The sequence below is a fragment of the Apis mellifera genome, linkage group LG13 (assembly GCF_003254395.2).
Source record: "Apis mellifera strain DH4 linkage group LG13, Amel_HAv3.1, whole genome shotgun sequence".
NCBI lineage: Eukaryota > Metazoa > Arthropoda > Insecta > Hymenoptera > Apidae > Apis > Apis mellifera.
The window spans coordinates 7,001,578-7,008,030 of record NC_037650.1 but is presented as its reverse complement, the minus strand read 5'-3'; the positions used below and the strand labels follow the sequence as shown (position 1 = coordinate 7,008,030).

At 39.6% G+C, this 6,453-nt stretch overlaps 1 long non-coding RNA gene across 1 annotated transcript; it reads right to left on the bottom strand.

Annotated features, from left to right (window-relative positions):
* Positions 1 to 1,063: 1,063 nt before the first annotated feature.
* LOC113219201 lies at positions 1,064 to 6,104 on the bottom strand. The gene is made up of 4 exons (XR_003305971.1): positions 4,917 to 6,104; positions 4,503 to 4,662; positions 1,837 to 2,072; positions 1,064 to 1,262 (listed from the first exon to the last, which is right to left on the bottom strand). It is a non-coding gene; the product is annotated as an uncharacterized LOC113219201 (long non-coding RNA).
* Between the last annotated feature and the right edge of the window lie 349 nt (positions 6,105 to 6,453).

Below are 6,453 nucleotides of genomic sequence, written 5' to 3'. Positions count from 1 at the left end.
ATTCAGAATATTAAAAAATGTTTCAAATAAAAGTTGAATGGTTTCGAAAGGGCTATATTATGACGCTCTTTGTTTTTTATCAGGCTGACCAATAAGGAGCTTTTTTAGCACAAGTTTATTTTTTTTATCGATAACACCTATTTTTTATAGCACCAGTCGATAGAGCATAAAATTTCCCACAAAAAAGTATTAACACACTTATAGCAAAAACCAATAGTTTAAAAGATATAGCAAAAATTAAAAATTTGTAGGAGGTAGACCTCCTATCGTATCATGTTCTCCTAATACAAAATCGAGTTTTTGGCCAAAAATTTTTCTTCGGTCGCCGAAATTTCGACGTTAATACTTTTTTTTTAATATCTCGCTTATTATTCAGAATATTAAAAAATGTTTCAAATAAAAGTTGAATGGTTTCGAAAGGGGTATATTATGACGCTCTTAGTTTTTTATTAGGCTGACCAATAAGGAGCTTTTTTAGCACAAGTTTATTTTTTTTATCGATAACACCTATTTTTTATAGCACCAGTCGATAGAGCATAAAATTTCCCACAAAAAAGTATTAACACACTTATAGCAAAAAACCAATAGTTTAAAAGATATAGCAAAAATTAAAAATTTGTAGGAGGTAGACCTCCTATCGTATCATGTTCTCCTAATACAAAATTGAAAAATTGGCCAAAAATTTTGTTGAATAATTTCGATTTTTCCCGCAATTTAACATCTTTTCCTCGATTTGATGGAATTTTTATTTTTCAATTTATGTAATTAATTTTGTTTACTTACCTCTTTAAATGTAGCTGCTAGTTTTAGATTTTTTTGTTCTTTTTATGTAAAATTAATTATAAAATTTAAGTTACTTTTTTATTTACTTTTTTACTTACCTTTCTCAAATTATAGTTTTTAGTTTATATATTTTTAGGAAAGGAGAAGTAAGGTACGAAATAAGAAGAATATAAAATATATATATTCAATATTATGTTTATTAAATATTAAATTTATATTACATATAATTTTACATAATAACATTACATAATTTATACTTATATAACTATATTATTTATCATATATGCTTGAATGGTCCCAGTTATACGTTGTTTTGATGCTTCCGTGATTCTGTTTCATCTTAGAGATAGTGAATTCTCGTTAAAATGATTGCAGCTACGGGCTGCTGATAAGTGAATCTTGAAATCATATGGTGATCGGTTTTATTCTCCAAATGGTTTGGAATTTGTTTAAGCAATCTTCTTGTAACTTATGTTTTCCTGAAACAAAATTGAAAATTTGACTGAAAATTTTGTCTTTCTAAGTAAAAATTCTAGGAATTTGTCGTTATTTCCTAGAACTGCTAACATTTTTGAAAAAATTTTTCTTGCGAGTTTCTATTATATATAGCACGTAAGTATTTTCTAAAGTTATGATAGTTACTTTTATACTTACCTTTATACTTACCTATTTTAATAACAGAAACAAAGCATTTTATCATCATTTTACTTAAATCTATTTACTACTATCTACTACTTTTTTATATAATAGTTATCATTTACGAGCTTATCTATTTTAACTATCATCTTTTTTAAAAACAAAAGAAAATTAAATGTTATTAAAGGGAAATTATACATACGAAATTTTATTTAACTTTTTTTGAAAGTACTTAAATTTTATCTAAAATATTTTTTAAACAAATAAATCGAAATAATAATTCCAAATAAGATATTCTATATTTAGTAAGTAAGAATATTTTATACAAAAATAGATAAAAAACAAGAGTACAAATACATCTTGTATTTTTTGGTACATCAATACGGGACAAGAAGTATCATATAATATCATATCTACCTTGTAGATGTAGGATGTACATTGTCTGTGATTCGATTGTATCGAGACGTAAGTACATGATATGGGACGACTGCAATCCGATCTGTCACTCCCCAATCGTAGCGAGAAACAGTCTAAACTATTTTCACATTGACTTTCACGTCACGTTTCTCTTCCTAGAAATTGTTCCTCCTATTTAGTATCGAGATTCTTATCAAAACTTTAGCACAAAATTCAATCTAGAAATTATACACCTCCTAAAAGAAGAAATTCTACATATAAATTGAATTATATTCTCATTTACAATTCTAATTGTAGCCAAATACATTGACTCCATTAAAATTCTATCATATCCTGTCATCTTTCTGACAAATTAAACTCTCCAAAAAAGAAAAAAAAGGAAAGAAAGATAATATTCACAACGATTTATGATCCTTGCCATTATCGTTCGCCATCCCATAAAAATATTGATCATATTTAATCCAGAAGAAAAACATCAAAGGAACATCCCGAAATAGCTCTCGAAATAGTGGTCGAAATAGAAGAAAGCTCGTTTCTCGTTCCAAGTGTCAGGAAGCGTATTGCTCGCGAGCCGAACGAATATATCGAGGAGGGAAACGATCTCCCGGCGATCTCCACGATCCGTCCGTGGCGAGGCCGGTAGCAATGGGTCCCGTAACTCCCACAACACCGTATAAGCATCGCTCGTCCCTCCCCCTTCCCTTTCCGCTCCTGGACGAGCCACGTACCTCCAAGAGGATAAATTTCTAAGTGAGCGGCGTGCTGCATCACCATATAGGAGAATAATGTGACATTTTTTCCCACGTGGGGCCACTTCACCCAACGAGGAAGAAGGTAAGCGGCGGCCATACAGATATTCCGTACATGGTGGCCGTGCCGCCTCTTTTAAGAAGCGAGCTGGCTCGCCTCTATCCTCGCCGCGGGCCGCGCGAAGCCGCTTCGTGCAAAACCGATCGTAACTTATCTAGCGTTACGTTTACACGCCGCTGCAACCGCACAACCCCTCCCCCCCTCCCTCTCCCTGCCACCGTAGGCCTACTCTGGATTTGTCGATGTGATAATAGAAAGTGTCGAGTGGTGCGCGCTCCGTACCGTGGCGAGTGCTTCCCGCGCGGATTCACGATTACGACGGTCATTAGTTGCTCCTGCACGCTGCTTTTGGATCGTGTTTCCCCGCCAAAAGGGGACCCCGGCCGGCTTGCTCGACTCGCTGCCTCTTGCTGTAACTCTTGGGCGGAACTGCAGTCCAAGAAGATACGCTCTTGGCCGAGGTCTCGAGTAGGAGTCGCTCGATTCTTTCGCAGGTTTCTAATTAAGCGGTCGGTTTCGATTACTCGACAACGATTTGAGAAATCGTTGAATAATGGAGCGATAAAGGGGATGGAAGGAATCCAAGGATGCGCCGAGTGTATGCACGCGGTTAAGAAAAATTAGACGGGTGGGGGGGGGGATCGCGGGAGGTGCAAGTTTCCTTGTTGGTAACGATAAGTGCACGTCTTTGTTCGCGCGATACACCGCGAAATTACACGGTTTATCAAAACTTGATCGACCTCCGCCGGCGTTTTTGCGGCTGATGGGGGGGCCCCGTTTCTCTTAATAATTGGACAACACCATTGTTCCCACCTTGGCGAGCATCGGTAGATCGAGAAAAGGTTCTCGATAGCCGCTTATTGTGCCGACACGTGTGCATCGATAAGCGGCGTGATTAACGATCACCGTGATTTCGACGGAGTTCCCTCGGTTAACTCGTTTTCGTTTCCCCTTCTTTTTCCTTCCCGCCCTTCCTTCTCTTTTTCATAAAAACCATTCCCACCTTCGCCCCATCCTCCTTTTTCCCTCCGGCCAGCGAGGATCGCGAGAAGTATCTACTCGCGTTCGACGAACGGTTTCTCCTTCTCCTTCTCCTTCTTCTTCTTCTTCTTCTCTTTTTTCTTCTTCCTTTTCTTTTCCATCCTCGTATCAATTATCTTGTAAATTCGTCGTGTACACGGAAAGTGGATTTAATAACATTAGCATTTTCCCCTATTATTAAAGTAACGTTCCCTTTTATTCCACGGTGAGAGGTTCATTAAATTGTAAGTTACACCGGGGGCGCGGGGTGGGGAATAAAGTCTCATATTTCTTCACCGTCTTTTTCACCTTCGCCGGGGCAAAAACGCTGGCCGGTGGGCGTTGAACCGTGCCATTAACTGCAATTTCGCTGATGCGGTCCTTCTTCCGGATCGTTAGCGGAGCCACTTCGCCTTATGTAAACCCCGTGGACGATGCGGATGTGATTTAATGAGAGGAGCGAGGGAGGGGCCGCCGATCGGCATTCGACCGTTCTCGAAAAACGATACGACGATTTTAATACGCCTGACGCGGCTTAAACCGATTCTTATTGGAGGAGAGAACAGGATAATTGCGCGCGATCGTGGAATGCGCGTGTTCCAACACGCACTCGCCGTGGACGAATGCCGAGATCGATTGGAATTTCCCAGCTTTCGATGCGAAACTTTGGAAATCAGTGTAATTTTATATGTATCGTAATATTATGTAAGAATTTCCTTTGTAATAAATTTTGTAATCGTAAACATTTGTAAAAATGAAAAATGATTTAATAAAGAATTATTTGTCAATCTTAACGAACTGTGTGACTTTATTTGCATTCATTAGCATCTCATTACCTGAACTTTCTTGTCCTACTCCTGTCCCGAGTATCATTCCACTCGCACATATGGAAAATATCGTTTAATCGAATGGAGATAGGAATTAGAGAAATTTTTATTATCCAGATACCTGTTTCTCTTTCTCTCGACAAGTTTATATAAACGTAGTTCCATCCAGCTAAAAAAGAAAAGGAAATTGAAATTATTACAACTTTGATATTTTATCTGATAAAATGTTGTAAAATAATGTATCTAATTTCGAACAATTTCGTATAAACGTTCTACTAATATCGAAAAAAGAATTAGAATGATTGAATTAAATAGATAGATAGAATTAGATAGAATTAGAATTAGAATCCTTTTATCGACCCCAAAAAAAGAAAGAAGAAAATAATAATAAATCCGAGAAAAATTGCAATTAAAAAGAAATACCAAAAACTCAGCGAGAGGGAAAAAATCGAACAGATGGAAATCAATGGCCGGGGGACTCTGGCGTCGGACCTCCGACGTGGCGAAGATTTTGCCAGGGACTGTATCCCTAACGATATGCGATTGTCGCCCCATTAGATGCACCTCTCACAGCCCGCTATATGGATATCTTCGCTCCTCTCTCCGTATAGTGGCGGAGAGAGCCCCCATAGCGCTGTTTATCTCTCGACTATGCCAGCATTGCGCTCATATAACGAGACGAACCGACCCCGGCTGCCTTTCGAACAATGGTCGTGGTCTGCGGTCCGATCATAACCGCGAGAACAGTGCCACAACACTGGAGGGGAGGTTGGACAGAGGAGGTATACGAAGTGTCTACGAGTCCTCCAGGTTGACCCTCGTCCTAGGTCCCTCTAAAAATGGGTCCTGATTTATGTATGGATGTGGACCACACGATGTTGCGTGAATTAAAGAGACACGACACGTCTTTGTGTCGTTTGATCGATTGTCGCGTTCCGATTGTGCTTTCATGGATGTTTGTTGGATAAGATACGTGAAAGATCTTTTAATATCGTCGAATTTCATCGCTCGATTTCATCAGGTTTTAGGAAGATGGGAATGCGTAGTTCAATTCCGTATATAAGGAATTGAAATAGAAATGTTCTTCCCGTTGCTATTATTTCGATTATAAACTTGAGAATTGTTACGCGGATTTAACGAACGAGAATGTTGGAAGAGGCTGCCCGCCATCGATAATTATCGGTCTTGTGTAATTCCGTTTTAACGTTACACTGGTTACACACTTCCCACAATGTTAAATAACCGCAGACCGAAAAAAGAATAATTCTTCCGCAGTCGTAAACCCGGCACTTAATTAACAACAGTTCAATAATTTTCTCAGATTTACGAACAAAGACGCTCCTTCCTCGTTTCTCTCGCAATGAAGACACTCTCTCGCAAGAACACAAGAGCACGATTCGCCCGTTCCTTATTGAGTCGCAACTGGCGACCGGTGCCGCCCGCCACCATTAAACCACTCCGCTCAATTGAACCACTCTATCCATCCGCAGATTTTATCTCGCTAATTTTAATATCTGAACGAGTACCTCCCGCGGCAGGGACCACTGTGACCCGAGAAACCGTGGAGAACCGGAGATACTAAAACCAATGGCGAGTATCGGTGCTCGAGGAATGGGCCGATACGTCATGCAAAAATGGGGCCGTCCAAACCCCCGTACAAGGGGGTAATTGGAGGAAGAAGTAAGTAAGTAAGTTATCCCGTGGTTAACTAGCGGCGTCGCGATCGGTTCTACCGCCAGCCAGCCAGCCAGCCGCGTTATCGGACGTTGGGATCGCGCGATAAAGCGATTGGGAATGCGGCTAGGTGATATTGTTGATAGGGGGTAGAGACCAGTATAATGTACACCTGAACGCGCGTACTTAAGGGAACAGGTCCTACGACCATCCTCTAATCCCTGCTTAATGATTCGCGTGACAATAAAGAAGCGATACGTCGAAGGTCGTACGGGGAAAACTGGTG